The sequence below is a fragment of the Rhipicephalus microplus genome, chromosome 2 (assembly GCF_043290135.1).
Source record: "Rhipicephalus microplus isolate Deutch F79 chromosome 2, USDA_Rmic, whole genome shotgun sequence".
NCBI lineage: Eukaryota > Metazoa > Arthropoda > Arachnida > Ixodida > Ixodidae > Rhipicephalus > Rhipicephalus microplus.
The window spans coordinates 125720782-125743656 of record NC_134701.1 but is presented as its reverse complement, the minus strand read 5'-3'; the positions used below and the strand labels follow the sequence as shown (position 1 = coordinate 125743656).

Sequence of the window (22875 nt, the reverse complement as noted above, 5' to 3'; positions counted from 1 at the left end):
GCATTCTCAAGACAGGTTCGTGCTATGCCTCGCTTAACTAACTTGCTGTGAGCGGAAGAAATAGAAGTAAAGTTTTCTAAACACGTGGTTCATGTTTGCTGAGTCATTGATCAGCTCTCGATTTTCACTAGCCAATCTACCATTTAATATATAGCTGTTACACTGCAATGATTTAACCTTCAGAAGAATTTCATATAACGATTACACCTCAGATACTATTCAACAAATTCTATTATTTCTCTCCTCACCCCCCCCCCCCCCCTTTTTATACATTGCGCCAAATTAATTTCGTCACAGTCAAAACAAAGTAATCCTGTTCCCCTAGTCTAAAAAACCTAAAGGTATTGACTTGCATTAACCACCGGCCTCTTGGCCAATCCCCCTTAGTGGGTGAAAGACAAAAAGGAAAGGATCAAGCAAGCAAGCAAACACCAACAGATGTGCTGTGAGCTAAAAAAGGGGGTGTTTCAATCGGCTCATGTATAGCACCTCTACTCAGTGATCTTCTATTGGCAAAAATGGGCAAAAAAAAACTGCAGAAAAAGTTAGAAGGCTCGCATGTCGTCAAAGTATTCAGATACGTGGATGATTTCTTGGTTCTTCTAAATTGTAACCCTTCTATGCTCCACTCGATTGCGACTCAAACGATAGGTTGTTTGAAGATTGTTTAGAGCCTCTTGTGTTGAGACATGAAATGCCCGAGAATGAGAAAATTACGCTTTTTGGATTTAAGACTGTTTTTTAGCTCACAGCAAGTTAGTTAAGCGAGGCATAGCACAAACCTGTCTTGAGAATGCCTTAAATAGGTCGTGTGCCCACAATATCACTGCGAGCTTCAAAGCTCAAGTTTCCCGGCTTGAGGCTTCGGGTTTCCCCGAGGCGTTTATTGCTTCCGCTGCTGAGACTATCCTGCGGACTAATAAGGCAGAGCAGAAGCAGCGACATAATCCGAGCAACACGGATACAGAGCGTGAAAGGTTAGCCGTGATTCCATACAAACACCAGACATCACACAGGCTCAAGAAAATCGGAAAACGAGTAGGAGTTCGTGCCCTGTTCTCGGCACCGTTCAAATTAATCGGCCTCATCAAATCTACAAACCCCCTGACAACGCAGTCAACAATGGAATGCAGAGTTCAACATAGAAACAGATATATGCGGTATGCTCCCGGGAAGTTGTCTAGAGGACCCCCCTTTCATGCGGTGCTTGTTATGTCGGAACGACCGGAAGGTGTCTGAACGATCGACTGACAGAACACGCGCTAACAATTTTAAAAACGGGAAAGATGGTTTTCTTGCTCAGCAGGGCGCAGAGTGCAATTGCATGTGTGCCCCTTTTCAAGAAAACAGCGACGCTGTACAATTAAGCACAAGATGAGTGCACCTGATGTCGAGGCCGCGCAGATGGCATGCGAACAGGTGTCTTGCATTAGCAAGCCCTCCGTGTCTCTGTCCGAGAAGGAACTAAGGTTCCTCGAAGGTTTCGGTGCGGGCAAGTAGTTATATTATCTTTACTTTTCTGGTTCGTTTCCTTACAGACTTTTCTTTGCTCTTTGTGCCATATGGTTTTTGTTACATGGTTTACTGTCTCCTCTATATATTTCCGTGTTCTGCGCAAGAAACTCTGTTGGAAGTTAGCGGTCGTGTCCTTCTTGTCTCTGTGTCGTCTTTTTTTTATCGCGCTATAACTATCGTCAGACCTTCCGGTCGTTCCGACATAATAAGAACCGCATGAAAAGGGGGTCCTATAGACAACTTGCCGGGAGCATGCCCCATACCTGTTTATATGTTGAACTCTGCGTTCCGTTGATGACTGCGTTTTCAGGGGGTTTGTAGATTTGATGAGGCCGATTAATTTGAACGGTGCCGAGAACAGGGCACGAACTCCTACTCGTTTTCCGATTTTCTTGAGCCTGTGTGATGTCTGGTGTTTGTATGGCATCACGGCTATCCTCTCACGCTCTGTATCCGTGTTGCTAGGTTTCTGTCGCTGCCTCTGCTCTGCCTTATTAGTCCGCAGGATAGTCTCAGCAGCGGAAGCAATAAACGCCTCGGAGAAACCCGAAGCTTTAAGCAAGGAAACTTGAGCTTTGAAGCTCCCGGCTTTTCCCGGCTTAGGGCTTAACTACTGTGAGCAGACATCAACAGTATTCAGGCTAAGAAGGTGTTTTTCAGCTATAGTAAAAACAAGAAAGTCATGCCCACGCCCCACTCTCAGGTGTTACTATAGCCGTACCACCCCACCCCCCACCCCGATAGGGGAGAGGTCTGTGAGGGGTAGGCACCTCGAAAACAGGATCTCGCATCCTATATGTATACACGCGAATTAGCCGAGTCACACAAGCAGACTGAGCTGAAAACTGGACTCTTTTTAAATCTACTACTGTTTGAGTCATTTAGTTTCTTGTTGCGACCGTGGTCACTGCATTTCAAGTGCTTATTCATCACAGGCTGAGATGGTAATAGCCTGTTATCATAAATTGCAAATAATTTGACACTTTACGTCCGTTCGATTCGCCTGCACTGCGTGAACCAGTTCACGGGGTGCTGCACTTTGCCATTCGTTTCAGTGGTGCAGCATCGACGACCTCTGAATCCTGTTCGTTTCAAAAGGTACAGAAGAGGTGCAGCACTGGTTCACAATTTTCGTGCACCTCCCACGCTGATGGTGCCGGCTTGGTGCAGCCGTGCATGCAACTGAGCAGACGACGCAGCACTTGGGCGTATGCGCCGTATCTGCCTCTACCAACGCTGTGTGTTTTGCCAAGATGTTTGCGCCTCATAAATTCTCCGCATGTGCGTCGCCACCATTCAGTGTTAGCTGAACGGTGTAAATTAAGCCAACAGAAATAAGGTCTGCACCTTGTTGGCACATCGTCATTTGTTTCGGGGGTCGCGCTGTACCTGCACCGCTGAATGCACGCTGCACAATTTCTGAACTTCGCGTGCACAGCCATGAACCAGTTGCAATTGTGGCAGGTGAATCGAATGAACCTTTTATTTCGATACTGCATATTTTGGGTGAGCTTTCCAAGCACCTGAGGGAGGGGAGCAAGCAAGAATTTTGGGGAAGGCTCCAGTTCAACAGTGCCCTCCCTCCTCGCCACCCCTGCATGACGCACGCTGGCTACGTTCATTCAAGTGCGCCGTAGCGGAGAAATCAGCCTGGAGTTCCTTTGCTGCCATCTTGCGAAGAAAAATGGCAAGTTGAGCAACTATGACACGCGCGTTCCTTTGGCAAAACAGATCACCGTGGCCACGCATATAAGCATATCAAAAACAATCGTAGAAATGTTCTTCCTTTGTTTTTATTTTTTTCGCTGCAGTGCATTATTTACGAGCTCATTGCGGCAATGGCAGCAATAGCAGGAATGCGAAACTGCAACCGAAACAGCCATACGCGATCAGCTGGAAAGCAACGTCGATCAGCTGACTGCCATGAGGGATTCGTCTTTTTCGACAAATTAACGGTTACTGCCGCCTTAATAGCTTCCGTCACTTTGCAAATCTCGGTCAACGATTCAGTCAGTTCAGCGGTCATCGATCACGTCAAAGTGAAACTGACATCACGATAACAGCAAACAAACATACCAACTTGCTGCGCGTCGAGAGTTTCACGATTACTATTGTGTGCCTGTGTTTCGTTCACAGTTTGGAGCTGGTACATCTGTGGCTGTGTGTGCTGTCCCTGTTTTCAGTGTGGGACGTCGATCGCTTTACTGCTCGTGCGCCGCAAGTGGAACATATGACACACATACTTCATTGATTGTGGCAATACGAAACTGCAGCCGGAGCAGTAGTATGCGGTCAGCTGACTGTCATGAGTGACGCGCTTGTTCAAGCAAATCGGCTGTCACAGCCACCTTAGTTGTTGCCGTTACTGCACCCATCTTCGCTCAACGATTGCGTCAGCTCGCTGGCACGAATACACTCGACGGTCATCGATCACGAGGAAATAAAAGTGTATGCACGTCATCACGACAACAGCCGAAAAACATATCGACTTGCTGTACGTCGAGGGCGAGTGCAATTTTGTGGTTACTGTTGCGAGTTTCTGCGCGCCGGTAGCAGATTCGTGCTGTTATTTCGGCTGGTTTGTGTGTCGTTCGCGTCATCAGCACACGTGAACTGCTCTGCTACTCAAAGTGTATGTATATAGCGAGCTATACCCGAAGAGCTGGATTGATGCTGAGTGCACTGTAACTATATGCGATTTGCAGCGTGATACAAGTTGAGCAGAAAGAAGAAATCACAATGCCAGTCACGCCGTGCCCAAGGTGCACATTCTGGGGAACTTCCGTCAAACGGGTCGTTAACCACATGAGAGTCCACAGCATCGAGCCAGATTTTCACGTGTTGTGTGGAATAGACGGCTGTGCGGCATCATTTCGGCGTTACTTCGCCTACAAGAAACACGTGTATCGAGTGCACAGAAATGCTGCTGGCATTATAGTCAACGAACTTGCACCTGACTGCGACTCAAGCGAACAAGCTGAAGATATTTCTATTCCCATTGTTACAAACTTGTCAGAGGCACACAGTCATGATGCTGCCTCAAACATTTGTTTCATCACCAAAATCAAGAAACAGCTGGCAATGTTCTATGTCAAAATAACTGAAAAGCTAAAACTGGCATCCAGCACCACTGATGAAATTTTTTGCATCGTGAAATCTCTGATACAAGATGTCATTGATGGTTTGATGCAAAGGACAGTGAAGCTCCTTATGGAAGGAAGTGTGGTACCAGGCACAGCGGAAAATGTGGTGCGTCAGCTGCATGCTGCTGATATAGTGAGCAACATGTTTTCTGATTTGGAAAGCACCCACATGAGAAAAAAGTATATATCAGAACACTTTAATTACACCGAGGTTAATCAAGTTCCACTGCAGACTGCCAATTACAGAGACATCGAATGCTACGTTCCTATCTCAAAGCTGCTTGTGAACTTCCTGAAATCTGAAGACTTGTTGGAATGCATTTCACAGCCTACTGCGAAGCCTCAAGAACTGTTGTGCGACTTCACCGATGGTGATGCATTCAGCAGGTACGACCACCTTACTCGCGACAGCAGTAACAACACGATATTTCTGCTGTTGTACACTGATGAACTGGAGCTTGTAAATCCACTTGGTGCTGCAGCTGGACGGCACAAAATTTTAGCTGTCTACTTCTCTGTTTTGAATCTGCATCCCCGACACCGCTCAAAACTCTGCTCAATTCACCTGCTTCTGGTTGTGGAATACCGCGTCGTGTTACGACATGGCATGGAAAAGGTGCTGCAGCCACTCTTGCAAGACATAAATTTGATACAACAAAATGGAGTGCATTCTGGGAATCTGCACTTTAATGTTGCAATCGTGGCTTTCATTGGAGACAACCTTTCAATGCACCGCTTAGCAGGCCTTCAGTGCAGCTTTAGCAGAGGCAGAGTCTGCCGTTACTGCTTAGCATCGCACAAACAACTGCGAATGCTGCACAGATTGGATGACTGCGTCGAAAGAACAAGTGAAACATACAAGAGCCATCTAGAAGCATTTGCACTTGACCCAACTGTGAATGGGCCCATATACGGCATCGCAAGTGCTTCACCACTGCAAACTCTTGAGAACTTTGACATCACAGAACAACTTCCTCCCGATGCCATGCATGACATACTCGAAGGCGGTATGGAGTGTGTCATTCGACATGTTCTGGGTAGCTTAGTTGGTGACCGAGTGATCCGTAAACAGGATCTTGAAAGGATATCATCATTCAAGTATGGCTTTCATGACAAAAAGGCCACACCTCTTGCTGTTACGATTGCATTTCTTAATGGCAAAGCCTCCATGAGGGGATCAGCTAGCCAGAAATGGTGCTTGTTTCGGCTGCTTCCCCAGATATATGCTGAAGTTGTTCCTGAAGGCAATTCTCACTGGGAGGTGTACTTGGCATACAGACACATTGCTGACATTATTTTGGCCGAGAAAATCCCAAGGAGCTGTGTGCCATATCTACAGGTGAAGGTGGAGGAATTTCTCGAGCTGTATACAGTGCAGTACCCAAATGCAGCAGTGACACCAAAACTGCACTTCTTGCTACACTATCCAAAGTATATTCTCAAGTATGGCCCACCGCGCCGCTACTGGGGCATGCGATTTGAGGCTAAACATTCTTATTTTAAGAGCATTGCATCCAAGACCAAGAACTTCAAGAACATCTGTCTTACACTTGCAACACGTCACCAGCTTCTTCAGGCATATGAGCTGTCGGGCAACATGTTGAACTCGGATCTTGAAACAACTGGAGCAAAGCAGCTTAATCTAGGAGATCTTCCAGAACAACAGCAGTTGGCTCTTCGTGAAGTGTCTGAAGAGGAGTTCATCTCCACAGCTACAACCGCTAGCGTCAGTGGTTACTGTTATCGCACAGGTGACACGTTTGTCCACAGTGTGCAGGATGGTGAGCCGCAGTTCATGCAAATTGAAAGAGTCCTTGTTGTTAGCGGTTCATTAGTGCTCCTATGCAAGCCCCTTGAAACTCTGCAATGTAGTGAACACAGATCCTCTTACATTGTCAAGCCATCTGCTGCCTTAGTTGTAATAATTCCCGATCACAAACAGGGTTTCTACCCGCTTGACCTTTATTCCAGCCATGGATTTTGTGAAGTTGTGACGCACTATGCTGTTCTCTAGACTAGCTTTGGCAAACTTATTTTACAAGCTTCACGGATAGGGGCCAAGGTTGCCTGCATATTTTTGGCTTACGAGTTAACTTACTATTTTCCTGCCTATTTTTTCTATTATATATCATATTGTGCCTATTTTTTCTTCTTGTTCACTCACACATCTTTGTTACGCTGTAACCAAGTGCCAACCTTCTGACAGAGTAACAACTAAAAAGTGTCATGCAACAGAAGCTACAATGCACAGTTAGGAGTACAGTACTTCAATGTCTTCACAAACTTCAGTGTAGATTATCATTAGGTGTGAGGCATTCTTTCAACAGGTTCGTTAAGCTGTGTTTCTGCAACTCTAATGTGAAGATTCTATATGCAGAAATTTGTCATTATTGTACATGCTTGGTTGTCAGTCTCTACTAACTGCTTTTAGGTTCACTGTTTTCTTTCATGTTCATTGATAAGCATGGGCACTGTCAGGGGGCTGCGAAAGGCGCACTTGCCCCCTTCAAGCCACACACTTACCCCTCACCCAAAATACACCACCAATTTTTCCCTCCCTCTGCTGCAATGCAGCAGAAGTTTGCACCCCACAAAATCCTGCCAGCTTCCATGATCTTAAGTGTGCTTTTGTGAGGTGATAGTATATTGGCTATAGATTTTGTTTTTGTACAGTAATTCACCACTTTATTAGCTAGTACAAAATGACAAGCTTTTTTTATGTGGTAACTTAAGCTTGTTCATAATCTATAAAAGCACTGCATGCATTGTACAGCCACATATAAACCATCGTGTACTGCAAAGCCAATGTAGAGCTCCATGTTGAACTCGGATCTTACGACAACTGGAGTTCAGCAGTTCAATGTAGGAGATCTTCCGGAGGAGCAGCAGTCAGCTCTTCAGAAAGTGACTGAAGAAATTACCCCAGAGTTGACAGTTTTATACACAGCGTGCTCAATCACACATCACAGCTGGTTCATGCAAATTGAAAGAGTCCTTGTCATTTATTTATTAGTGCTCATATGAAAGCCCCTGAAAACCCTGGAATGCAGTGAACAAAGATCCTCTTAAAATGTCAAAGTACTTGATGACTTTGGACTAATTATTCTGGGTGACATACAGGATTTCTACCCACTTGATGTTTACTCGAGTTGTGAAGTTTGTGAGGTTGTGACATATTGCAGTATTTTTTAGAATAGCTTTAACAAGGCTGACTTCACCAGTCCTGCTGACATTTTTTCTTTATTCTTTACTCATCAGATACCCCGCAGCACCCGAAGGGGTTATAGCAGGGGGGTTACATCAATAAATGACGTACATCTCCGTTCACACACAATACAACTTTGTTCACACATAAATAACTGAAATACATTTTCGTTCACACATATAGTAGAATTTCGTTCACACATCAATACATCTTCGTTCAGGTTACAACACTGGTTTACAGCAGTGAATAAAATATACCTTCGTTCCCACTATGTACTTGCATTTCAGTTAGCCTGTTCCACTGTTTAATCGTTCTAGGAAAAAATGAATTGGTATACATGTTCGTTTTAGCTGAGTATTCCCAAATTTTCCAACTATGATCAAAACGTTTTGAAGTGTAATGAGGGTTGTGTAGGTATATTTCTCTATTAATTCCAGTTTTATTGTAGTAAATGCAGTAAAGAAATTTTAATCTCTGCTTCTGGCGGCGGTCAGAAAGACACTCCCGTCCTAGCTCAGCCTTCATTGCAGTGCAGCTCTCCCCCCTTCCGTATCGTCCCAAGACGAACCTGGCAGCACGATTTTGTAATTGTTCCAGAGCAGCAATGAAGGTTACCGTGACGGGGTCCCACACGACACAGCGGTATTCTAAGATAGGTCTGATACAAGTAGTGTATGCCATACGTTTTAAATTCACATGCGAACATCGCAGGTTTCTTTGAATGAAATTTAAGGCCTTACCAGCTTTGGCTATGAGAGTGTCAACCTGAGGCCTTTATGAACATTCAGATGATAGTATTAGACCTAGGTACTTATATGTACTCTCTTGTTTCAACTGTACATTGTTCAGATGGTACTGTGACTGAAATGGTTTCATCTTTTTGGTAAGTGAAATATGTACACACTTTGTTATATTCAAATTCATTTTCCATTTGGTACACCAGCTATAAATGAGCGATAAGTCTTTCTGAAGTTCTAGTACATCATTGTGATCAAAAATTTTTCTGTACACAACACAGTCATCCGCAAACAACCGTATAGAAGATGAAATTCGTGCAGAGATATCATTAACATAAATTAAAAACAATAGCGGACCCAGGACGGAGCCCTGTGGGACCCCTGAGGTAACATCGGCGTATTCGGAGCATTTTCCATTCAGTACTACGGTTTGTGTTCTTTGGGAAAGGTAACATTCGATCCATTTAAAAACAGTCTCATCAATGTTCAGGGTGGTAAGCTTAAACAGTAAGAGTGAATGTGACACCGTGTCAAACGCTTTCCGAAAATCCAAGAACACACCGTCAACCTGTCCTACAGTATCTACGCCTGATACTACATCATGATAAAATTGGACTAATTGTGTTGTGCAAGACAGCCCTCTGCGAAATCCATGCTGCTCGTTGATTAGTACCTTATGCTTGTTTAAATGAGTTATTATTTCTTTGTATAAAATATGTTCGAGGATTTTACACGGGATAGACATAAGCGATATTGGTCTATAATTACCAACGTCTTTTTTGGACCCACCTTTATGTATCGGTACCACGTGCGCAATTTTCCAGTCATGTGGTAAGGTACCTGTCGCTAAAGATCTTTCAAAAATTGCATAAAGATACATAGAAATTGGCCCCGCACAACGCTTGAGTACACGTGGAGAAATTCCATCTGGACCACTAGATTTACTCTCATCAACGTCCTTCAATAGTTTTTCAATTCCATTAACACTAAGCTCGACAGGAAGCATAGGCGAAATGCTCATAATAGTTTGATGATAATTAAAGCTGTGTTTGGGTAAGAATACCGAGTGGAAAAAGTTGTTTAGGCATGCAGCCTTATCCTCGTAATTCGTAATTACCGTGCCATTATAATTTAACTCCTGTATTTCAAAGGAATCTGAGCCACACTGTTTCAAGTACTTCCAAAACATTTTAGGATTTGATTTCATTTTGTTGCTCAGCTCAGTGAAGTAATCATCTTTAGCTTTTTCTATCTTTAGCTTATATTCGTGGGTAATCGACTTCAGTTTTTCAAAGTGAGCAACTGATTTGCTTTTCTTGAATGCACCTAATGCCCTCTTCCTTTTGTTGATAAGTTTTAATATATGTGCTGTTACCCATGGTTGTTTGTGCTTTTTTAGCCGTGATGAATGAACACTGGGGATATGTATATTTGTTAACTCGGAAAGTGTATTCTTAAATTTGTCCCACATATCATGCACATTGCCCTCCTCAAAAAGACATTCGAAAACAGGGAACGAATTACGAAGTTTTTCAGAAATTGCATCGTAGTCACCCTTGTCATAAAAGTAGATCCTTCTACTCGTAGGTAACTTCACACACACTTTTTTCTTTCGGATACAAGCAACAACAGCAAGATGATCACTAATTCCTGGAATCACAGTCACGTCATTTACGAAATTTGGCGAGTTACAAAACAACAAGTCTAACACAGCGTCATTGCGAGTAGGGGTGGTAACGTACTGCGTCAAACCAAACGTGTTGACAATATTTTTCATCGCAAGGTTCATGCGCCCGCTTATACTTATACAGGAACCATTACCCCAGGATAAGCCAGGCAGATTAAAATCCCCCCCTAGGAGTATTGTCTGGGCTGACGCTTCAGAAAGAATTTCATCTAATGTTTTCATTATGCTACTATCTGAGCTCGGCGAGCGATAAACCACTCCGACCACAAACGCGAAGTTATCAGGCAGTATTATCTTGCACCATACAGACTCCAGTGTGTCGCACTTATAATCAACTTCAAATGACTGTAAGCAAGAACAAACAAGTAAAAAAATACCACCAGCTGCTGTGAGCCTATCGTTGCGATAGACGACGTAATTTTGCAGAAACACCTCACTATCAGCAATCGAGGGCTTTAGCCAAGATTCTGTACCAAGGACTATATCTGCGTTAACACTCTCAATTAAGCCCAAGAGCTCAGCAACTTTGTTAACTCCGCTTCGGCAGTTCATGATGACGGCAACAAGTTCTTGACATCGGTATTTCTCCTTTTTTCTAGTTTGTCATTGCCTGCGTACTGGGACGACCTCTTCTTTTTCGTCATCCCACCTGAAGGCCCTGCCGTTAATAATCAGTTTGTCAAAATTCAGCTTCACTTTATTGTTCTTATCCTCTCTTTTTGTCTTAGCATATTCCCACAGCTTATTCCTGATACTTCTTGTCTCATGTGAGTAATCTTCGCTAACGTTGTACTGGGAATTCTTGAATCTTTTGGCACTGAGAAGCACTGCCTGACGCTCTTTGTACAATGAGAATTTAACAATAATTGGCCTCTTCTTATTTTTATTATAGCGTCCTAAGCGATGTGCCCTTTCCACAGATTCGAGTTCCATTCCAAGGCTCGTTTTGCAAATATTCTTTATTATAGCTTCGGATTCATCCCAGGATTCTGAGGTATTATCATCAACGCCATAGAAAACAAGATTTTTCCGGCGACTTCTGTTTTCGAGGTCATTTGTTTTCTTTTGCAGATCTTTCACCTGTTGCATGAGTTGCCGTACTATAGCTGCCTGTCCCGTTACAATCTTGCTGATGTCCCTTATCTGGTTCTGAGTTTGGCTAAGATTATCTTTTACTTCCATCAGTATGTTCTCATTTTTTTCGAACCTGGATTCAATGACGTTTAATTTTGAAATTAAAGTTTCCTGCCCACTCTGCAAACATTTCAGCACTTCCATCTCCGGTGTCTTAGCAGGACCTGGGTTCAGTTCAACATCCCGCGCGAGTATTAACAACAAAATCAAATACAGCACTCTGTTAGAAAATAATCGGAATCTCTTCAGACGCGACGTATGCATCATGATAAAATTGCCATATTCATTCTAAAAGGTCCAGTCAAGGACACACGAAAGATGTGTAGACACCGCACAAATGTCTACACTTTCTTCTTGTGTCCATGTTCGCATTCTCTGTCTTTTAGAGTAATTACTTACTAACTAGCTCAGCTTTCCTGTTATGTGCCATATTGTGTACATCTTTTTGAGAGTGAATATCATAAATAGAACCTTTGTATGCCTACTTTTATTGCTTTGTTCCTTGGGGTATCTTCTTCGTACTCTCAACAGATGCATAATACGTTTTTCACAAAGAATAAATGAAACATTAAAAACAAATAATGGGAAAGCGTTTGTTATTCAAAGAAATTTCCCAACTTACAATTGCAGGGATCATTCTAAAAACAAAATGGTAGATTGAATGAACACTTACATCTTTTCAATTTGAATGTTTTCTGTTCAATGGATCATGCCTTTTACCCTAAACAAAAAAATTTACAGTCGAACCCCTTTATACGATACATGCGTTGGGTAGTAATTCTCTTATATTAGGTGTCTCATATGAGCAGTGTACAAAGCATGCATTTTCCTATTAACACTTATTTTGATTTGGGCACGCTGGTGTTCCTTATGGCAGTCAGTCTTACAACAGTGTCTCTAATGGATTAATTCAGCAGTGCAGTAAAATCTCATTAATTCAAACTATAACCTTGTTCAAATTAGGCAGAGAGAGAGAGAGAAGAAACTTTATTGAAGTCTCCCTGCTGGGGTTAAAGGTGACGGGGGGCCGGGAGACGACCGCTCTATAACTCCCTTTCTCAGCAGCGGCTAGACCTTGGATCCTGGCAGCGTCTTTAGCCAGCCGGACAGCCCAGCTCTATAGCTGGTCCTCCGGGCACGTGCTGAACAGCAAAGCCTCCCACTGCTCGGCCGTGGTGATTGTGAATGTAGAGTTCGTGCTGTGTTTAACTGAGTGAGTAGCAGTGGGGCAGGCCCATATAATATGGTCGAGCTCAGCGTTAGGCACACCACACGCTTTGCATTGTGCCGTGTGAACAGCGGGGTAAATATGGCTGTACAGTGACGGACAGGGGAAAGTGCATGTCTGTAATAGACGCCAGGTAGTGGACTGCTGCTTACTAAGGCACTTGTCTGGTGGTGGGTATTTAAGTCTGGCCTTGTGGTAATACATGCATTAGGATTTCTCCAAAGGTAACCATTCTATCCCTCGCATTGTCGCGAAACGAGGAGACCGTCTCTCGCTCAGCCGCGTCAGGTTGCGAGGGGTGGTGCTCTGTTGGATGACGCGCCCGGTGGACGAGAGCTCTGGACAATACATAAAAAGTGAAGACAGTCCAGAAAAACCCGGGATGATCGACAACCTTGATTGCACTGCAGTGAAACATAGCTCACCCTTATTGAGACCCCTGCGCATGATTATGGCTGTTCTTTTGACATGTGCATGTTATGAATATCTGACACAACCTTAATGAAAACCTTTGGAAGATATAGTGTATGAAAAGACAACTTGTCCTCTCAGCAGCGAATTGTCTTTTCAACCACTTTTTTTATTTTCCTTTCTATATCTAATTTATTAAAACACACCCAAAAGCAGTACAATTAATAACTCGTATAGCTTTCTAGGTTCTATTATCAGCTGGTTTTCATTAAGATTTTGTCAAATAAAGAGAAACGAGCCCTAAGAATTATATTGCTTCATTTATACAAATATATTTAGTGAGTTATTGGAGCAAAGATGCATCACATCAGAGAGTGGCCATATTGACAGCTTCACTTTGGATCAATTTTGAGAAGACATTTATGGATGGCTGTGATGTATCCTTTTAACGTGTGATGCATAACAACAACAACAAAAAACAACACTGCAAGTGCTATTTGATTTGCTGTATTTCTTTAACATTCATGGTACACATTCCAAAACGTGGGTGTGCTCTTGTAACCAAGACATTTCCTGGAAGAAACAAAAGAAAAGCATTACAAAAGGCCATATTCAATTGCAAAAGAATCCAACAAAATGAAAATAGACAAAATGATATCTATTTTCAAACGAAGGATGGTGCAGCATGGTGTCTTTGAAGGTGAGCATATTGGACAGAGATCTGTCTGGATGAATAAAATTGATAGAAGCAAAATAAGTTCTCCAACCACATTTAGTGCAAAGTTTCTAATGTTAGAATTAAAAACTAAAAAGTGGAGGTCAGTTCTCGGTTGTTAATTTTAACATGAGAAACTTTGGACTATAAGCAGCTGTAGAACCTTTTTTATACACGTGCATGTTGCAACAAAACAATACTACAAAGTGGCATATTTTTGCATGGCACAGTTTGCATACTTAAAACTGCATTAGAATGAAAGTTATGCAATGCACACGAAAACTTAATTGTGTGCAAGACATCTTGTAAAAAGACCACTGTAGCCTTCGCAGTCTTCCGCTTTATGAACCAAGTTGCCACTGTGATGATAAGAACAACAATAAAAACTCACGCACGTGCGTAAAGTACGCTTAGAGCACCCCCCCCCCCCCCCCTGTTGCATCCGAAAAAAAAAAAAAAACGCCCCTGCTACAGTTGTCACAGTAAGACACGTCTGTGTGACTCGGCAAGATTGATTGAACGAAACTATCGGTCACTTTGCTTAATGAGTCCGATCAGGATCCAATTTCTCAGCAGTGATAGGCTCACTTCCGCAGCTAGCGTATGAAAGCCAATTGCTACGGTTAAATTCGATCGTGATCATAGTGACCGTGCAACACCGGTATTTTGAATAACGTACGCAAAGACAGCGGTGTATTATCAGACGTGAATGCGATCAAATCTGACCGTGCAGCCACGTATAGAAACAACATAACCGGCAAATGTAGCTTGCAGCTTAGATCGTTTAAGTTATATAATGCTGTCCACATGCACTCTTAAAAAAAAAATAACAGAATATTGCTGACAAGAGTAGGCAAGGGCGTACCGATTATCAACCAGAAAATGAACTTGCCTGTTTTGCGATCACCTGTCTTGATCGGCGTCAACATCGCACACAGATCGTGAAGAGGCGTTGCTCGCTGAATCGTAAAAATGACGGCACTCAACAGCAGTGTCTCAGCAGAGGATCGCCTTTTGAAACCGCAGATGATAGGGAGTTGCACACAGCTTATAAAATCAATAAATCACTATGCGCAGCTTGCACGATGCACGATGCATAACCCAGCTTACGCACGCGAACGAGAAACTGGAGAAACAGTGACGTCTGGGGTAGGAAAGTTACTCCATCTCTATTTGCCGCAAGAGGGCGCGACGCGTGAAGTTTGCGAGAAGGAGAAACTCGCCAGCCTCGAGGAGGAACGAAGGCCGTTTCTCCTTTCTCGCTCCCTTTTTTTTTAGAGTGTATGTTCGAAACTCGGTTTTTACCATGTTTTTCCTGTTGAACTTGTTCGATTTACTGTAAATGAGTTCTGCGGAAACCCGCAAGGTGGCGGAAGAATTAGGATAGAAAAACACTTTTTTTTTTTTTTGCTGAGAACTTCATATTCAGCGACCACCAAGGCGAGGTTGGAACGGCAGCGAGAGCTTGGGGGCGGTAAGCGCGCGAATAACGTAGTCTTCCGAGAGCGAGAGTGATGCTCAAGGCTTGTGTTGCCATTTCCCCCGCTAATCATCCTGAAAGTGGGCTCTTTTAATCTTTCACCGCAGTCTATGCCAATCTACGCGTCCTTTTGCTCGGGCAGAAGCCGTATAGTTCTCGCCCAAGAAGCCATTCGATGCCTTCGTATTAGTCAGTTATACTAACAAAAAAAGTTGATTCATTGTAGTTTCACTGCAAGAGCTTTCGGCTTCCTGAATCGTTGAAGTGTGTGCTTTACAAGCGCTAAAGATGTGCAGCAAAAGGACAGGTGCTTGAGTGTTTACAGAAAGTATAGGAGAAACAATAAAAGATCGTTTTAAATGTCAGGGCTGAAAATGGCGTCCAGGGAGTTCATTGATTCAAAGAAAGGACGAGCTTAAAAATAACGTTCCTTTGGAATGCCAGATAAATACTAAAGGTATTGAGATCACACAGGTAATTGTATTCTTCAGCGATATTTTGAACAGATGCACGAAAGCGTGCCAAGCCAAGTAATTGGGAACAGCCGGTCTAAGTTGTGCTGTGAACGGGACATAAAAGAATTTTTTCTTCGCAGGTAATGTAGATGCCTCTGCCTCCGATATTGCTAAAAATGACACGATGAGATATATACATTTAGCCTTGTACAGAGTAATAATGAATTGGAACATTGTTAAGGTAGTATTATTGTAGCAGTTCTCAATGCCAGTTTTTAGCGACGCCAAGAAGCGTCAGGCAGCCATTTACGGTCCTTCATTAACTCATGCAGCAACACAGAAGATATATACAGTCGACATCACAAACTGAAAGACACAACTTAATTCCCAAAGGGTTACAATAGTGAGAAAGTTTTTAGGTTTTGACTAGAGACGAAATTACAACCAGTTACATGCGGTGTACCATACTTTAGAGAACTGATTGCCTTGCTAGTACTTACGCAGGCTTTTCTTCTATTACTGTAAGAAGCAAAAACAAGGAGACAGCGTTGAGTAGTCTGTTAGCGTCAGTACCTATTTGCGGCAGAGCTATTTTTTCATATCTGAACTTGTGTGTTCCCATAGTCAGACATATTGGACGGGCCGAGGCTGGCTTACGGGGAATGCTTGGCAGGCTGTCTTGTAAGGTTAAAGGTTCATGTCCATTGTTTGACGTTTGCTGTTCTCGGTCGGATCTTGAAAGCGGAGTTCTTGCTTATTTCCCGACTCCGTACTCCGTTTCGTTGGAAGCAGCCATGATGCTCATGTCCTTAGACAAGTGCAATTTGGACATATTAGACTGTCTACCGAACACGTGGCCTCAATCTATAGGCTGATACGACATGTATTTCCATTTTAACCAACGCAAAGCAACGCTCACAGACAATGCAAGCCCCTACGTTTATCCTGTCTTCGTGTATGTTCTTTTCGTCAATTCTCCTTTGGTGTGTTTAATATGTCTAATTGTTACGTACTTCCGCATCAAAGAACTCGCTTTGTGTTCGTCCCAAGTCTTTTTTTTTTCTTTTTATGCATAACATCAATCTCACCTGTGAAGGGTTGCAAACCAGTGCGCATGTTCTGTTCTCCCCCCCCCCCCCCCACTCTTGTTTTTTTTTTCTTCATTTCATTTCATATTTATTTCAGACAACCATGCAGTATAATAGTTGCTTAAAGAATCCGCGTAACCCAAAGAAAGTCCCACAAAGCACCAAAACCGCGCATATACGCATGAATAACAGTAACGCGTTGAAAAAACGAAAGAGGATGCATGCGGTATGATAAAACACCGATTTTTATAGAATTGAATTCATCAGACAAAAAAATATGGACGTGATTGTGATTAACACATAAATAACAAGGAAAATTACTTCTACACAACACCTTCTTGATGTCTGATGCCATTTTTACAATTGAAATCTTCTGTAGGGTAATATTGATTGAATTTGTTTTTGTAAAGCTATTTACGTTGTATGACTGACGTTGAAATTGGCGTAAGCATTCTTTTTTTTTACTCTGTATTGAAGTGTTTATTATGTTGCTTGCTACAATGGTGAATTGCCAAGCTACGTATTGTTATTCTTTGTTATCCATGTTTTTCGTTCGTTCGTTTCTGCTGTTGCCATGCCCATGTGTGCTTTTTATACCACTCCCTGTATGGGCCTGTAAAAGGCCTGCAGTATTGATAAATGAAGTATAATAAAAATAACTACCGCAACAACAACGAAAAATAGACAGGCACGGGCCTCATATGCAAGTTTCGCAGAATGAGAAAAGTTCCGATGCGTATTTTAACCGGCGCTTATTCACGTGGACGAATTGACCAAGCAACGAGGTGGTAAAACAACAGTGTGTGTTCTAATAGTGACCAGGATTTTTGCAATAGTACTATATTATAAATACAAATCAAAGTAAGACTTAAAAATGAGATGAGAGAGGAGATAACTTCGGGGCAGAATACTAACTCTGATGGAAATGTAGTGTACAAGGTCGCATGATTTCTGGTGAATTAACAAGGCAACATTTTTTAATTTCCAATACTACTGAGAGTGGCACGAAAGGCACCTCTGTGGCAGAATCCCAACAATGAAACCCCGAACGAATGAATCGCAGATAAGGGGCCAATTTTTTAAAACTAGACCCGTTGTCGCCCACCGAAATATTATTCACTCGGTCTCACTCAGACTCAGCCAACCGGACCCACACTAACGGCTCGATCTCAGTCTGAGTGAGTGCGAGTGGGCCTATAATTAGCTTTTACGACTATGGTGTCAATGCTCTTTAACACCATTATCTTACACTGTCTGTGCTCGTCTGAGATGGCAACATGAAACATATTTATCAATAACTTCTCTGGAAGAGTTGACGGGTGGGGAAGGGGGAAGTTCAAGGCACTTTCCTGCGAATTCGCGCCTCACATCAATTAATGCCTCGATAGTCAAGTTGTTACGACGCTCGCCTGGGAACCGCGGCAATACTCTGGTACGGATCACGTATTCGTAAGAATCGATATTTTGTTTAATTTATGCGTCCTCCTTCTCGGCTCCACGTTTCCTCACCCTCAATACCCTTCTGCACTCCCTTAGCATGCCGTACTATACAAGGCTCTGCCATTCTCTCCTTCTTTGCCTCCTCACTCTCATGCCACTTCCATCCTCGCTCCCTTTTCTCTTCACCTTGCTTTGCTGTACAATGCATGGCTGTGCCACGCTTGGAGCTGATTGGCACATACCCACTCTACATTGTTTCAATGCCACCCAGACCCAATGATCATAAAAATATCACAGCATATCCACAGAATGATTGATGATTGGTGGGGCGAAGCGTTCGTCAGTCCGTTCATCCCTGTGAGCATAGATGAGTCCGTTCGTCCGTCCGTACGTACGTCTATTCGTGCGGCCGTCCCCCTGTCTGTCCATTCGTCCGTTCGTCCGTGCGTCCGCCCCTATGTCTGTCTGTTTGTCCGCCCATCAGTCCGTCCACCTGTATGCCTTTCCGTCCGTTTATCTAGTGAACACTTCAAGTACCACCATATTACATTTTTTTCATCATGTATTCATTATTTAAAAGTACCGCCACCCAGCGGGCATTCTAAGAACCGCTCTTTCGGGTATGTGCCACTGGTGGCTACGCACCACAACGAGGGACGCTCAAGCCACGCCATAAGGAGCTTCGCCGTGGCAGCATATCCACGGAGTATTTCTACCTCCCATAAACGCAGTGTTAGCATATTTTTGGCGTACACAACTGCTTAGCGTAGTCGGTATTACCTACGTCCGGTTTGATGCTGACTTGTCTGTTAATGTTACAAAGTAACACTCCTTATGTGTTACTTTGTAACACATAAGGAGGGTGAGGAAACGTGGAGCCGAGAAGGAGGACGCATAAATTAAACAAAATATCGATTCTTAGCGATACGTGATCCGTACCAGAGTATTGCCGCGGTTCCCAGGCGAGCGTCGTAACAACTTGACTATCGTATATATATATATATATATATATATATATATATTTATTTATTTATATGAGATATAACAGACAGTAATGCCAAGGAGTGTACAGGGGAAGTTATTAGAATCAATGGAGTGTAAATAAAAAGAAAGAAAAGTGGATGAAAAAATTACCAGCTGTGAGCAGGAATCAAACCTACGACCTTCGAATAACGCGTTCGAATAACGCGTTCGAATAACGCGTTTGGCAGCTTAAGGATTGGCAGCATATGTTGTAATGGCTCGCCAATTTGAAGGACCCCTCTGGCCGTCTTGGGCGGTGGAGCTTGCGCCTGCAAGAGTTCGACGTTACAATATTTTACAAATCCGGCAGGAAACACTCCGACGCCGACTGCCTGTCCCGCGCCCCGTCGACCCACCACCACAGGACTCCGATGAAGACAGCGCGTTCTTCGGAGTCGTGACAGAGAGCGACCTAGCCGCCCAGCAGCGTGCCGACCCTGACCTCCACGCCATGATTGACTACCTCGAAGGACGCAACGTCGCCGTGCCTAGGGCGTTCAAGCGCAACTTAACAGCATTCTGCCTCAAAAACTCCATCCTAGTGAAGAAGAATTTCAACCCCGGAACGAGAACGAATTATCTACTTGTCATCCCCGCAGACCGTCGTGACGAAATTTTGGAAGCGTGTCACGACGACCCGTCTTCCGAACATCTCGGAACAGCTCGCACGATTACAAAAATCAAGGCGAAATACTTCTGGCCCCGCCTTACATCCGATGTCACCCACTACGTCCGGAGCTGCCGTGACTGCCAGCGACGAAAAACACCACCGACGAGACCCGCCGGACTCCTGCAGCCGATCGCCGTCCCAACGAGGCCCTTCCAACAGATCGGAATGGACCTTCTGGGCCCGTTCCCTACATCCCGATCCGCGTACAAATAGATTGTCGTAGCGACAGACTGCATGACGCGCTACGCAGAGACCACCGCTCTTCCTAGGGGAACTGCACAAGAAGTTGCAAAGTTCTTTATTAACCAAATTGTGCTGCGACATGGAGCCCCTGAGGTCCTAATCACGGACCGTGGAATGACCTTCACTGCGGAGCTCATGCAAGGAATCTTACGCTACAGCAACACAGATCACCGAAGAACGACGGCGTACCACCCCCAAACGAACGGACTAACGGAACGGCTGAATAAGACAATCGCGGATATGCTGCCTATATATGTACGTCGGCGTTGAACATAAGACGTGGGACGAAGTCCTCCCGTACGTCACGTTTGCGTACAACACGGCTATCCAAGAAACCACGCAGATGACACCGTTCGAGCTCGTCTACGGAAGACGGCCGACTATGATGCTCGACGCCATGCTTCCGCACGTAGAAGACGGCGACCTCAACGCCGACGTCCAAGGATACCTCCAACGTGCGGAGGAGGCCCGCCAGCTCGCTCAAGTTCGTATAACGGACCAGCAACTGGTGGATGCCGGACGCTACAATCTCCGACGCCGAGACGCCGAGTACCATCCTGGAGATCGTGTGTGGGTTTGGACTCCCTATCGACGACATGGACTCAGTGAGAAACTTTACGACGCTATTTCGGACCCTACCGGATTCTACGACGTGTTGGCGAACTAACGTACGAAGTGATCCCCGATGGGGACTCCCGTACATCGCGACGACGCACGCGGCCCGAAGTCGTCCATGTGGTTCGTTTAAAACCTTTCTACGGACGATGACGAACTTTTATTTTAATTTGTTTGGACTGTCCCTTATGTTAGCATCGGGTCGATGCACTCTTAGAGGGGGGGGGGGGGTAATGCAGCGAACCATGCAATGGGTTTGTTTATTTCTGTTTTGTTTTTCCGGCCTGGCTGCGCCGGCCTGTGCTATCACTGTTTTCACAGCGTTTCGAACAAACGGTATCACAGCGTTTCGAACAAACGCTATCGAACAGCGCTTCGAGCGTTCCGAACGAACAGCGTTTCGAACAAACGCTATCACGGCGTTCTCGATACAATTCGACTATTCGAGAAACCCTCGCGCCGAGGGATATAAATTCCCGCACAGCGGATGCCGCGACTTTCGATCGCCGACGCTCACTAGCGTGCCCGGCGTTTTGCCGGCCGCTGCTTCGCCGCCTGTGTATTGTTTCAGTTGTTAGGGGAGCACAGGTTCGCTCCAATAAACTTGTTTTCCTTATAGACAACTCTGTCGTCCTTTACTGCGTGACAATATCCATGGGGTGAATAATGGAGAGTGGGGCGAAGTATCCGTCCGTCCATTCGTTCTTGCTTCCGTCCGCCCATGCGTCCATCCACCCATCCGTCCGCATGTCCATCCGTGCGTCCGCCCCTGCGTCCGTCCATGCATCTGTCTGTGTAGAAGTACATACAAGACACAATATGCACCTACCGATGTACAATACTCGTTGGTAATCAGCGTCTAACAGAAAAAAAGAGTGTTTCTACGAAAGTGGGCAACAGAAAAAATACCTAAGCTCACTGCTGTCGTGTAGGTTCCCTGATAATATTAAAATAATTTACTCGTCATAGAACTATGGAAAGGGGCGTGATGCTTCATTAGTAGAAGTTCAAAGTATCAGCTTAAATAGTTATGTTGCTTCATCGGTAATGCATGACGAAGCACAGCCATAGACTGCTGCGTTGACACAATACTAATTCATCAATTTTTTGTCAGAGCACAAAGAAACTTCGCATAGAAAGTAAGTGTATTGTGGTCAAGATAGCCACTGAATATTATTATTCTGCTTTGAAAAAAAAAAGATATTCCCACAAATACTTTCAACATTTTGCCCATTTTCTTGGAGCGTAATTAAATTACTAATTGGTTTACGTCCAATGTCTCTTCATAGAAACCTTCAACAGCACTTCGTCTAAAGGCTCAGTAGTTCCGCTTTGTTATGTTGAATAGTTTCGCCATACTGGCAGTACAACGGAGGCTTGTACAGCGAAAATTCTTTTTGTTGCTCACACTATTTTCATTGCTATGGTAACGCTTCCAACCAGACATTAACACTAGGCGTCATTTCACATTTGTTTCTTCAGCGCAGTGAGCACAGTACACGTGTGTTTAGAAAAAAAATGTTTAATGATTTCGAGTACTTCGTACTCAACTATGGGAGAGCGCTGCGCCGTCCCGAAAAAAAGCAACCGCAAACAATGCGTAAACTGAGGAACGGTTGCCGCCTGGAGTGGGACCGCCGCGTTAATTGTCACCGAATGTCACCACATATGGGACCCTAGTGGTTAAGTGACAGTTTCAGATTTATTCATATTCATTATCCGCTGCGCGCTGAATTGTGTTGCACACAATGTATTTGATTTAGAAAAGCTGTCATGCCTTTATTCACATACTTTGTTTGCAGCATTTTAGTATGGCGGAAGCCCTCCGATGCGCTGGAAGGGCCGTTAAAGGAAAACATATTAAGTACCCTCGGTAGCGCCGAGGTGCGTGCATAGCACCTCTTGGAAACAAAAGCTTCTGGGTAAATGCAAAAATTCCTAACCATGCGGGAAATTTGCAGTGGAGCTGTTAAACCTTGGCAAAACCGTTCTTCTTATGGGCGAAGCTTCTGAAAGCGGCACCCGTTCGTCCCTCGTCGTAGTACGTAACATGTATTAGGCTTTGACCTGCAAGGTGGTGCCGGTG

At 44.1% G+C, this 22875-nt stretch overlaps 1 protein-coding gene and 1 long non-coding RNA gene across 5 annotated transcripts in view; one reads left to right on the top strand and one right to left on the bottom strand.

Moving 5' to 3' along the window:
• LOC119170756 (solute carrier family 45 member 3) overlaps nucleotides 1-22875 on the top strand; it is a 269172-nt gene that overhangs the window by 82544 nt on the left and 163753 nt on the right. The window lies entirely within an intron of this gene.
• On the bottom strand, nucleotides 13552-15053 carry LOC142796356 (uncharacterized). The gene is made up of 2 exons (XR_012893780.1): nucleotides 14668-15053; nucleotides 13552-13633 (listed from the first exon to the last, which is right to left on the bottom strand). It is a non-coding gene; the product is annotated as an uncharacterized LOC142796356 (long non-coding RNA).